Source organism: Sinocyclocheilus rhinocerous, unplaced genomic scaffold (genome assembly GCF_001515625.1).
Source record: "Sinocyclocheilus rhinocerous isolate Xijiao unplaced genomic scaffold, SAMN03320098_v1.1 scaffold12891, whole genome shotgun sequence".
NCBI classification, from domain to species: Eukaryota; Metazoa; Chordata; class Actinopteri; order Cypriniformes; family Cyprinidae; genus Sinocyclocheilus; species Sinocyclocheilus rhinocerous.
This window is the reverse complement of record NW_015655654.1, coordinates 2,768-17,053: the sequence shown is the minus strand read 5'-3', so window position 1 is coordinate 17,053 and position 14,286 is coordinate 2,768. Positions and strand designations below refer to the sequence as shown.

General features: G+C 37.8%; 1 pseudogene; it reads right to left on the bottom strand.

Moving 5' to 3' along the window:
• LOC107718859 (antigen WC1.1-like) overlaps positions 1-11,476 on the bottom strand; it is a 17,557-nt pseudogene extending 6,081 nt beyond the window's left edge.
• Between the last annotated feature and the right edge of the window lie 2,810 nt (positions 11,477-14,286).

Sequence of the window (14,286 nt, the reverse complement as noted above, 5' to 3'; positions counted from 1 at the left end):
GTGTCTCCTTTGCCAAAAGCAGCTGCTCCCAGCACCTGTACAGGAGCCCCACAGTCCAGCTCTCTACACACAACCTCTGCATCCTGCTGGTCAAAGGCAGCATCACACACTGTGCCCCATGTGTTCCCATGAATCACCTCTAATCTCCCAGAGCACAGGTGAGACCCATTTACAAGTCTAGAATGTTTATGATCTGCATATTACATAAAAACACACACAAAAAGTGGTTATTCAGAGTGGTACACAAAAAAACATTTACTTTTCAGTTACTAAAACCCAGGTCTGCACATGATTTATCTCAAATTTCCCAGTGCACAGAAACGAGTCTGGGAATGTGGCATGTGTCTACATCACAAATAAAAATCAGCATAACAAAAATGTGTGATGTGCTAATTCTTTCATTATTAAGATGAATATAATTTAAATTATTTATTTTGTTTTTCTAACAAAACAATTAAGCAGATTGCTAGGCTTACCTGAGCATCTGACTCCAGCATCTTCACCATGACCACAGGCATGTATACCCCATCCTCTTGACTTACAGTTCTTCAGTGTAGACTCTGATCCACTACAGTCTACTTTATCCATCCAGATTCGTCCTGATCCTGGTCCAAAGTGAGCCTTATCATCACCCAGAGCCTCCACAGCCTCTCCACAGTCCAGCTCTCTACACACCACTTTAGCATCAGTTATATCCCAGTCATCATCACACACTGTTCCCCACTGACCATCATGATGAACCTCCACTCTACCACGACAGGGACTGTTACCACCAACCAACCTAACAGTCTCTAAATTTGTATGAAAAAGAGAAAATGATTTAAGCACAATAGTAGTACAGACTATTACAATCATTGGCGGAATATGGCAATGTTGAGAAACATAACACATAAAGAGGTCAGTAAATGGAAATATATATTGATATTCCAAGCTGGACAAGAGATTTTTTTCAAATAATCTTGTTATCTTTAAGTTGTTACCTTGTAAAAGCTTAAATTGCTTATAAAATTTAATTGATAATTAATGACCTAGTGTCACTCAATCTTAGTTTCTAGAGATTATACAGGCCTCAATTCAGTTTCTAGTGATATGAGGCCATTGTAGATAAACTGCTCATTAAAACATGTATCATTTCACCTTTTTACTCTGTATGTGTGTACTTACCAGATATTGGTATAGTGATTATAGAGGACAGTAAAACAAGTTTCAGGCATCCCTCCATCTTCTTCTGCTCGTCACACTGTCTGTTTGACTCTGTCAGCACAAGTTTCTCGTCTGCTCCCTCAAACACACTGAAGAAACTGGCTCCTGTCAGCCCCCTAAAGAGAGAGAGAGACTCACAGCTGCCAATGACACTCACTCTTACCTTATTAGACACAACAGAGGAAATCATCAAACACAATCAGTGACAAATCAGAAAGCAGCATTTTTATTTTCTCCATATATATCAATAAAGTGTCAGCGCTGATGAGCGGGGCTCCTCCTCCAGCGTGAAGAGACACTTCACTGAGGACAGACTCGTGTCAGTCATAAGTCAGTGTGGAGATAAAGTCACACTAAACTTAAAGCAGATTGATACAGAAACACTGCAGCTTATATTCAGCATCAAACCTGAACCTGAACACAGCAGATACAAGCACTGATGACTGACTGCTCACTTCAGACACTTAACACTTTACTTCACACCCAAAAAATGTTTGACATTTGTGATACATATATAAATTATAATAATCTGAACATTTTAAAGTTATGTTTTGGGACTACAGTTCGTCTGTATTTATATTTTCACTATACTGTTATAATGTTCTAACCAAGAGCACTATGAACAGTATGTTAATACATTATAAAATGAACAGGACTCTTTGTGTACAACAAATAGAGGGCTATTCAGACAACATTTGTAAATAAATATTGGTTTCTATTCCAAAGATATAATCTACGGTGCCCGTAAAGTGACATGTTCGGTTCACTTAGTGTTGTCGTGGCCACGACATAATAACTCGTGGGAACGTGATTATATGTGGTGGCCACTAGATATTAATTTGAGGGAACGTCATATTAACTCGTGGGAACGTGATATTATGTCGTGGCCACGAGATCATTTTGTTGAGGTAACGATCATCCTTATGTCGTGGCCTCGAGATGCTATGTTGAGGGAACGACATCCATTTCTCGTGGCCACGACTTCTTATGCTGAGGGAACGACATATTTTTCTCGTAGCCACGCATTTAATGCATAAACAATCCTGCGTCACCATAGCAACCCATATCAGAGCTGGATTCATTAAAATTTTCCATGAATTATCTCTATAAGTAAAAATGGAGAAAAAAAAATGCAGATGTTCTTTAAAGTAATTTTTACTTACAGTGTTCTGATTTTATATAAAAATGTGCAAAAATATGAATAACTTTGAGGCAAATGAATTATGAATGAATTATGAATAATGAATGAATTATGAATAATGAATGAATATATATATTCAAATTACCTAACTAAAAAGTGAGCAATATGACATGTTTGAAAATAAAAATAAATAAATAAATGTGTTCTACTGTCTGGGGTCCGCCATCAGGAGTTAAAGGGGATGTTATGCGACACACTTTTTCCCTCCCCTTTATTCCACCTTTTTCACTCCTGATAAGTTTGTATCTGGTGTATTCCATGCACAAGCTAGTGAATAGGCTTTTGGTCATTGATCTGCAGAAAGTTTTCTGCGGGAGTTAGTGTTAGGGGCTACTAGAATACGGGGGGCACCGACACTGATCTTGCATACCCCTCGGCAAATGTGCAATTGCGCCCCTGATTATATCAAAGACATATGTAGCTGTAGATGTGTGTTTAACACTGTCATGTGTAATTATTCCAGTTGATGGCAGCAAAACACTTCTTATTGTAAAGAGGAGCAGACAAGAGTCTAGTCCTTGTGTCTCCACATGAGGGAACTTTTCCCTGGTGAACTTTTTTTGTGACAGAAAAAAGAAAAAATATTTCTAGAGAATGCTACAAATCTAATTTCATTCATGTAGAGCTCATTTCACAGCACATTGTTTTTACTTTTTGTCTACTGCTATAATATATTCTACAACTCAGAGACAGAATAATGTAAATACACTGTAGCAGTGAGAGTGATATTTCTGGTATTTTCATTCAGTTGTATAATAACGGCCTTTAAAGTAGGATTACCAGACCTCCTCGTTCTCCAGGAACAGTCTGGGTTTTTGGTGTTCTGACCCTAAATGGAGCTGTTCCTGTAAAATGTTCCTGATTTTTCAGCACGTTCAAAACAGCTGCAAAGTCTGACCACCATAGCCGACTGGTCAGGGGTGGCTTTACCACTTTGTGGGCCCTAAGCAACGTCAAGACCCCAGGCCCCCTCGGTACAAATCACGTTCCAGGGGAGGGGGTCCCACAGGAGCCCCACACACTTGCATGGTTTGCATGATGGTTAAAACCACTACTGCTGCTGGTTACTAGAGCAATCATGTGATTATTTTCACTGAGAGTGAGCTGCAAGCTACATTTATTACTTGGTTACACGCTGCTACTTTAGCCATGAAGAACAAAGCCTGGGCATCCGTTAATAGCACTTCTTGTGCACTTGCGGTCTTGCAGACTTACATATCTAAAATCATTAAGGCATGAGTGGCTGATTAGATATTTGTGTTAACGAGCAGTTTAAGTGGCCAGTGAGTGTATACTGTATTAACATAGAGATAATAAAATGGAAAAAAGAAACCTGCAGCTCCATAATGTTGTTTGTCATCAATGAAGAAGATCTCAAACTCAGTACTGCAGGTAAGGATAATTTACAAACAAAAGAATATCAAAAGTAGAAGGACATTACCTTGTGTATTGATGAAATTGCATTACGTCACACAACAGGCAACTGTGCTTGTTTTATATTAATAGATATGACATGAGCTGCACTGGGATTTTAATATTCTGTTGTTAAGCATTGTTAAGTCATAATATATTGTTATATTATATTGTTGCATAATGGTGTATAGAGAATAAATATTTTAAACGCGTTACAGGTCGTTGAATTACACATATATAACACAGTACTTCTACAGCAAAATGTAGAATATAAAAGTAGTTTATAAGTAAAATATAAAAGCCCAGCAGACAAGCAAAATGCATAATTTATTGGTTTATAACACGCCTGATCACATAAGAGAATAATAGTTGATACAGTTGATTTTAGTTGATTGTTATTTCTTTTCTTTCTATTGTGAAAGTTACTTATCACATCCAAAATAAATGCAAGTATTTTTTCAGCATTATCCACTCATGAACTCCAGTTCTTTCTGCGGTGAAGCTGAGGGCTGTTACATCACTGATGGTCATTTGGGTTTATATTTAGGATGTCTTTGATTGTCACTGTTTGTGCTTTATAAGGTAAGATCATACATTTGACTTCAGACATCATGTAATCTCTTACTGACATACAAAAACTTTTTTTATTGCTATTAACAAGGCCAAAAAAATCCAACAAAATCCCACAAAGGCATAACAGATTTAATACAAAAAATGGGGAAAAATATAAAAACCTGAGATTTGACATATCAATAACTCAAACTTTGTTCAGATGTGTTGAACCTAAGCAGTGGGTGTGATCATTGAGCCAAATGGCCCCCTTCTTTGTTTGACTCCTCCTCCACATCATCATAATCTGTTATTAAAAACAAAATCTTAAATCATGTCAAATACTGTAAATGAATAAATATTTTAAGTCTAAACAACTGGAAAAATATTAAAAATATTAAAATCTAAATGAAGATGTTAATATAATGAGAACAAAAGGGTTACAATAACTTACCCAACAGGTTTCTCACATCTTCACTGACACTCATCACATCGTCATACTCCTCCTGAACTCCCTCTGATCAAGAATGACATAAAAATATCATTTCAGTTTCTAAAACACTTTATCACATTTGAAGGATCCCTTTTCCCTTCAGTGACTTGATTACACAGAGCGAATGTCTGATACTCATGTAAACATGAAAAGGCCGATAAAAAAATGTAGTTCTGTGCATCTCACCTGTTACCCCTTGAGAGATCCGTCTATTAATGATGACATCATCATAATTCTCTGGTGTGTCCACTGCACATAAAAATATGAGTCAATTTAAATGTAAACCAAAAAACCTTCAGTGACTTGATTACACAGAGCGAATGTCTGATACTCATGTAAACATGAAAAGGCCGATAAAAAAAAGTAGTTCTGTGCATCTCACCTGTTACCCCTTGAGAGCTCGGTCTATTAATGATGACATCATCATAATTCTCTGGTGTGTCCACTGCACATAAAAATATGACTCAATTTAAATGTAAACCAAAAAGCCCATTAAGGCAGCAATTTAAATTATTATCTGTAACGATCTTGATTTTAAAGGAATATTATTATTATTATTATTTTAATTGATAAAGTAAAACACCTTTTTTGATATCAGCGTTCTGGCTGCTCATCATGACATCATCATAGCTCTCAGGTGTGTCTTCTACAAATTCACAAATTCATCACAGACACACATTCATTACATTAAAAACCAATTTGAAATATCTGTCTTTAATTTAATTTAATTTAATTTAAAAGTATATTATATGCTGTTGTAGAGTAAGAGAGGGACACCTGTCTCACGATCTGGTTTCAGTCCATCAGTGATGACATCATCATAGTATCCCGGTGTGATTTCCTTCAGCATCTCTTCTGCATCAGCACACAATATGTTTGGATACAAAAGCCAAAATATGTTCTTGCTGCAGGTCATGAGACTGAGAATTTATATTTGGTAAAGAATCATGTGATCAGTTAAAAAGGTCCCTGACCTTTTAGGCCACTGCTGTTGGTGACATCATCATAATATGCAGTCTTGAACTCTTTTGCTGAAATAGGAGAGAAAACTGTTAATATTTAAGTAAACAGCAGTATTTTAATAGTATTGGGTCATTAATCAAATATGTCAAATAATTAGTTCACTTCACTCATTTATATATTAATTTATGTGAATTCATTAAAAAGGGGTCTTTTCTGAGTGGCAGACAAACCTGCTGTCAGTTCACAACACATGACTGATCACACACTGAATAAGACACAATATGACAGTCTCTGGATCTCTCCTACCTCTCCTCATCACTCTGTTCTGCTGAATCAGTATAAGCAGTGGCACTAAGAGCAGTAAGAGCACAACTCCCAGAACAATCACAAGCACTGGGGGGACGGAGAGAGACGCTGCTGGAGGAGTTTGTGGAGGAGAGACTGATGTTGAGGGCACTGGAGGAGAGACTGATGTTGAGCGCACTGGAGGAGAAGCTGATGCTGTTGTGGCAGGAGTAGTGGACACTGACAAATCTGGCAAAATAGACACAAACACATAAACAATTATGTAAATGATTGATTTAAACAAACATTATTAGCACTGAAATGATCCAGAAATTTTGCCTGACCTACACAGTTGAGTGTAACAAGCTTCTTGCGTGAGCAGTCAGTGTGGTTATTCAGGGAGAAAGGACAGTCCCACAGGTGAATCTCATTCCCTCTGCATTGACCTTTGTTCAGCCACACAACACCTTCACCAGCACCAAAGACTGAATTCCCATCAGCCCTCAGTGCTGCTCCACAACCCAGCTGCCTGCAGACCACCTGAGCATCGCTGATGTCCCACTGATCATCACAGACTGAGCTTCACTCATTTATATATTAATTTATGTGAATTCATTAAAAAGGGGTCTTTTCTGAGTGGAATGTGGAGTGAATGTGTGCTTCAGCTCTCAAACCTGAGAGAAGCTCATCAGCATCTTCATACCCAGAATGCAGTTCTTCAGAGATGAGACTCCCTGTTAAAGAAGAGCAGAGCAGTCAGAAACATGTTCATCATTACAAACAGACTGAATCCTCATTTCCTCTGGATCATAAAGAAGACAACACAAATATTAATTATTCACATTTAAAAGCATTATAGGCAGAAATCCCTTTTTGGGCCTATTAGCAAACACACAAGTATCCTCACATGAACCCATTCCTCCTTATGACAATCTAAAAATACTCACAGGAAGAGACACACACACACTCACACACACAAATATAAACATGCCTCATTCCCTCTGCACTCAACTTTGTTCATCCACACAACACCTTCACCAGCACCAAAGACTGAATTCCCATCAGCCCTCAGTGCTGCTCCACAACCCAGCTGCCTGCAGACCACCTGAGCATCGCTGATGTCCCACTGATCATCACAGACTGAGCCCCACACAGCGTTATGATACACCTCCAGCCTCCCAGAGCACCGGCCCTCCCCTCCACTCAGTCTGAGAGGAACATGATCTAAAACACACACATCAACCAGCACTGATCAGCTTCAGCACAACATTTACAACAAAACATACAATGAAACTGATCCGAGGTGTCTTTAAATGTATGATTCAACTTCTTGTTTTTGTTTGAATGCACATAATTTAATAATTTATTTACAAACAAGGTTTACATTAACTTAAATGTAAATTTTTTGTCCAAAACTTACTTGAACACTGTTTCTGTTGAGAAGATGGAAAGACAAAACATGTCAGATGACTCCGAGGAGTCTCACGATTCTCCTCCTCTAAGATTAAAACATGAAGAGAACATTATAGGATACAAGACATCTCTCAATGAAACATCATCAATGTGAAAAAAAAAAAACGTATAATTTAAGCATCAGAAATCATAGGCTCTCCATCAGCTCAGCTCAGTTTTATAAAGATATAAACATTGTGTATAAAGAAACATGATTACGAAGACCATTTTACATGATTTAAATATCATCTCACTTGAGCAAGTGATTTTGGCCACTTCATCTCCATCACAGTCATTCTGCCCCCAGGGTGAAGATGGACACTGCCACAGATTTGAGTCATGTGGTCGACATTTTACTTTATCCAGCCAGTTATGAGCTGATTCCACTCTTGTTGTAGAATCAGACAAAACACCAGATCTTCCACAGTTCAGCTCTTGACAGATCAGACTCGCTGTGTCTCTGTCCATCTGGTTGTAACACACATTACCCCAGGATCCATTGTAGAAAACCTCCACATTCCCTTCACAGCCCTCAGTTAACCTGATCTCTTTAAATTCTAGATGGAAATGAAAAGAAAATGTAATTTTAAAATACCAAAAGTGGCAAATCTGGGCATTATGGATATGTGAATGTGTTGCAAGGTTATTTCTAAACCCTAACCACCCCAGGATCCCTTGTAGAAAACCTCCACATTCCCTTCACAGCCCTCAGTTAACCTGATCTCTTTAAATTCTAGATGGAAATGAAAAGAAAATGTAATTTTAAAATACCAAAAGTGGCAAATCTGGGCATTATGGATATGTGAATGTGTTGCAAGGTTATTTCTAAACCCTAACCATAAATGTACATTTGAATGAAACAAAAAACTATATATATAGCAGCATGTTTACCTGAGCACACGACTCCTACATCCTCCTTGTGTTGACAGTCATGTTTTCCCCAGCCTGGAGAAGAGCAGCTCCACAGGGACGTCTCATTCCCCTCACACTCCACCTCATCCAGCCATATGGGTCCAGAACCAGGACCAAACCAGGCTGGTACCTGCTGGTTACTGAGGGCCACTCCACACTGCAGCTGTCTGCACACCACATGAGCATCTTTAATATCCCAGGAGTCATCACACACTGTCCCCCATGAGCCGCTGTGAAAAACCTCCAGCCTCCCTGCACAGTCTCCCCCAGAACCCACCAGCCTGATGGACCCGCGAACTGATATTCAGAGACAGAAAAACATATTATTGATCACGAACAACTGAACAATCTGTCCAGATAATGTTCATCTCACCAAGGCAGGTGATTGACAGCTGTTGTGTGGAGCTGCAGTTGAGAGTTTGTGGAGAGCTGCAGTTCCCCAGATGAGCTTCACTCCCAGAGCACTGGAAGCCCGTCACACACTCATGACTGTGTTCAGGACTGGATGAAGAGGAGCCGTAGAAGTTCAGCACAGAGCCACAGCCCAGCTGTCTGCAGACCACAGAGGATTCAGTGAGACTCCAGGAGTCCAGCAGAACTCTCCTCCAGACCTGCTGAACGAAAACTTCCACCTCCCCCTCACACTGTCTCTCTCCAGACAACCGCACCAGACCATCATGAAGAGCCAGAGAGGAATCTAAATGAAACATCAGACATTTTACTGAAATATTCCAAGTTTGAGAATATGCTTACACTGATATTACATTTTACATGATAATACATAAAGTCAGAAAGGACTCACCAGAGCAGATGACTCCAACATCTCGTCTATGAGAACATTCAGCTCGACTCCATGAAGAGATGGAACATTCTGAGAGTTTTGTTTCATTCCCGTCACAATCAAACACATCAGCCCAGATTTCACCACTTCCCTCTCCAAACCTGTCTGATCCCACAACAGACACAGCAATCCCACAATTCAGCTGTCTACAGAGGACACTGGCAGCTCTCATATCCCTCACTAGAGCAGATGACTCCAACATCTCGACTATGAGAACACTGAGCTCGACTCCATGAAGAGATGGAACATTCTGAGAGTTTTGTTTCATTCCCGTCACAATCAAACACATCAGCCCAGATTTCATCACTTCCCTCTCCAAACCAGTCTGATCCCACAACAGACACAGCAATCCCACAATTCAGCTGTCTACAGAGGACACTGGCAGCTCTCATATCCCAGCATGCATCACACACTGTGCCCCATTTACTGAAGTACTGACGTTCAACTCGACCAGAACAAATGTCAGGACCATTTACCAGCCTGAGATTAATAAAACCTAGACAAAGAACTTGGAGCTTAGTGATCATACCAAGAAGGTACTAATAATATGATACATTTTTTGTATATTTAGGAATTGACATTGCATTTCTTTAAAAAGAAGTTGAACATTTTACCTGAACATATCAGTCCTACATCATTGTCATGTGTGCAGGTTATATTTTGTGAGGTTGATGATGGACAGTGTTCAATGTTTGATTCATTTCCTCTACACTGAATCTCTTGTGTCCACATCTGAGTGTCTCCTTTGCCAAAAGCAGCTGCTCCCAGCACCTGTACAGGAGCCCCACAGTCCAGCTCTCTACACACAACCTCTGCATCCTGCTGGTCAAAGGCAGTGTCACACACTGAACCCCAACCACCTACAAGAAGCACCTCCACTCTCCCAGAGCACAGGTGAGACCCAGCAACAAGTCTTGACCTTCCATAGGTTAAGGTTTCTGATTCTGTTTACACAACAATGACCATCTGTCACTAAGATTATAATATGGACATAAAACAACAGCATGTCCTATAAGTAACAATGGATTTTTAATGCATAAAAGTACATATGTTAGACCATACAATTTGCTAATTAGCTTTGTGTTTTTTATGAATTATGAATTATTTTTAATTGAATTACATGCCAATTATTACATGCCAATGATTTGCATATATGATGTTTATGGTGGAAAGTCTGATCAGAGATGCATTAATAGAATGATGTATGAAGCAGCTCACCTGAGCATCTGACTCCAGCATCTTCATCATGACCGCAGTTATTAACACCCAATCCATTTGAGCTACAGTTCTTCAGTGTAGACTCTGATCCGCTACAGTCCACATCATCCATCCAGATTGGTCCTGATCCTGGTCCAAAATGAGCCTTATCATCACCCAGAGCCTCCACAGCCTCTCCACATCCTGCCTCTCTACACACCACTACAGCATCAGTCATATCCCAGTCATCATCACACACTGTTCCCCATTGACCATCATGATGAACCTCCACTCGACCAGCACAGAGACTGTTATCACTGACCAACCTAACAGTTTTGAAGTCTGTATATGAAAGAGAGAGATTTAGCCAGTAGGAGTAGAACACCCTACAATCATCTGTAGAATATTGCAAAGCTAAAGAACATATTCATATGATACAGAGAACACAGTACACACAAATATAAATATATTATTCTTATCTGGACAACTAAAGCTGAAGCTGAGCGCTCCTCTGAACAAGACAATCTGACAAATCATCTTGTCATTACACTGGTCGTCTGTACATGCATTAATAAATTCTAAAATATTACTGATAATTAATAGTCTGGTGTCTCAAAATCTCTATTTCTGATTACACAGGCCTCTGTTCCGTTTCTAGTGATATGAGGCCATCACAGATAAACTGCTTATGTATCATTTCACCTCTTTACTGTTTATTTTGTACTTACCAGATGTGGTTATGGTGATTATGGAAGAGAGTAAAATGAATGTCAGGCATCCCTCCATATTCTTCTGCTCGTCACACTGTCTGACTGTCAGCTTACAGAAACACTGCAGTTTATATTCAGCATCAAAGCCTGAACCTGAACACAGCAGATTACTGAACTGAACATCTTTATTGTCCACACATGTGGAAATTTATCTTCGGCCCCACAATAACATATACCACAACTATACTTAACTTCATAGTCCAATACAACAAGCACACAAAACATACAGGGACCTCGTGCCCCATGGACTACAGAAACATAGGATATAAAATAAATGTATAAAGATAGGCTAATAACACTAAAACCATAAATAAATAACTAGGTAATATTAATAAATTGATTACAGCAATTAGCATAATATACGTAGACAAATTATTGTTCTGTAATGGCAGATGGCATAAAAGATTTTTTTTTATATTTCTTGTTGCTGTGGGTACCCAGTATTGTCTGCCTGAAGGGAGTTTTTCAAATTCATGTTGAAGAGGGTGAGTGGCGTCCTGAGCTATTTGTGAGGCTTTCCTCCTGGTCTGATTTGTATATAATTCCACCAGCTGCCTCTGGGGGTCCAATATTATCTTACTGGCTATATTAATGATCTTTGTAAGCTTGCCTTTGCTTTTAGATACAAGATTAGTCATACACTGATGACTGTCATTTGTAAGTCTGAACAATTCAAACATTACAATACACAAACTTACTAGAACTAATTTCCCATGACTACTTTGAATAAATGTACTAGTACTGTACTGTACTGTACTGTACCTTAGTGTAACTTTTTCTTGATTTTTTTTTTATTCTAACCAAGGTAAAAAATTAAATATGATTACACCATAGTATACACTATATTGCTAGCTATTATGATGAGTATTTAATTACATAAATTAAATATAATAAAATAGTAAAATATAAAATATATTATTACCAGTGTTGGGGAGTAACTAGTTACATGTAACAGTAGTCCTTTAGCAGACAAATAATCATATTTTATAATAGGTTTAGGGGGAGCTAGGGCAGACAACAACACAACCCTTACGAAAATTAACAATGATTTTACTATAAATCCCAAGACAATGGTTACTATTGTCAAACCATGGTAACCACAAATTAACCATGGTTTTTGTTACACTAACCATAGTTTAACCATGGAATTTGTAGTAAAAATAAATACAAATGGTAATCCATTTCATGCACTTTAACCTTGCTCTTTATTTGCTGTTGTAATATTTACTCCACAGTAATATAATATAATCATAACGTAATTAACGTTGCAATTACACTCTTTAGCAAGAGTGATTTTAATATGGGGGTTTCAATTACTAATTCTAACTATCATAATTGGTATCGACAATCTCGAATATTTGGCATTTTTACATAATGAGTTTAGCATGTACAACATGCTACATGCTTAACCAAGATAAGTGTCACTTTTTTGAGGATCAACACCACCTATTGTTTCTCTTATCCGTAATATTAATTGTAACCTAATGTATGTAATTGTAAATACATAAAATACATTTTCAGTAGCTATTAGGGTTGCCACCTTCAGCCTTTTACCCCCTCCCCCCCCAAAAAAACAAACAAAACAAAAACAAAAAACAAACACCAAGGACACAAATGATCAAGGACACAAATGAACTCATAGCTCAACAATAAACCATGAGAAAACATTCTCAAATGTGTACTCTTGCAACAGAACACATTAATATTGTTATTTTAAATTTGATTATTTATAATTATTAATTATTATTATTAGTCTTTACAGTTCTGCAGTTGTTAGCTGGATGGGATTAATTTTTCTTTTTGTATTTTTCTTTTTTTATTAATTTGCTTAAATTAGGACTACATTATTATGTAATTATTTGTCCAATTTCTATCTAAATAATTTAGCTTTTTTTTTAACTTTTTAAAATGTCAAATTGTATATGACGTACGATTATTTATTATGTATATATATTTATGATTAATTTAAATTATAAATTAATAAATAGGGTCTAACATTAATTATAATCTACTACTTAATCTGTCTAATAATGTCTAAAAATATAATAGTCTACCAAGCTCTGATAATGAATGGAATATTATATTAACAGACTATCCAAATAAAATAAAAAACACTAGGCCTATACCTTTAGAAGCACGGATGTGTCTGTCACTTTAAAGGTATGGTTCACCCAAAAATGAAACTTCTGCCATAATTTACCCAGGCTGTTCTAAACCTGCATAAAGTTCTTTCTTCTGTTGAACACAAAAGAAGATACTTTAAAGAATGTGGGTAACTAAACAGCTGCTGGTCCCCAGTAACTTCCATAGTAGAGAAAAAATACTATCAGAGTTATTGGGGACCAGAAAGTGTTTGGTTACCTACAGTGGCGTATGGGACACCCCCGCAGCCTTTTGGGGGGCCCCCCGTCGCAGGACATTCTAAAAGGCAGTGCTTCCAGACACTGCAAAAGAGGCGAGACGTGAGCGCAAAGTGGAGCGGGCTTATAAAACAACAACTGGGGAAAATCAATTTTTTTCTCACATTTCACTTGTCATAAACACGTTGACAATACACTCTATAAAAACATTTTTGGAGTGAGTTTGCGTTTCCCAGAAACTGTAAAGTAGAATTACATGAAAATCATTACAGTAATAGTCAGGGTCACTGTGAACAGGAATCCTATAAAGGAAAGATTTTTATGAGGGTTTGAAAATGGGACATGATGTAAAAGTGCTTATGCATTTAGATGCTTGGGGTGAATTTGCCTTTAATTTTCTCAAAAACTATACAGTACAAATATTTGAAAATTAATACAGTAATAGCCAGGGACACTGTGAACAGGAATCAATTAAAAGAACGAGCAAACCTCTAAAGAAAATATTTTTATGAGTGTTTGAAAATGGGGCGTGATGTAAAAGTGCAAAGGTGCATATAGATACTTGGGGTGAATTTGCCTTTAATTTTCTCCAAAACTATAAAGTAAAAATATTTGACAATTAATACAGTAATAGTCAGGGACAATGT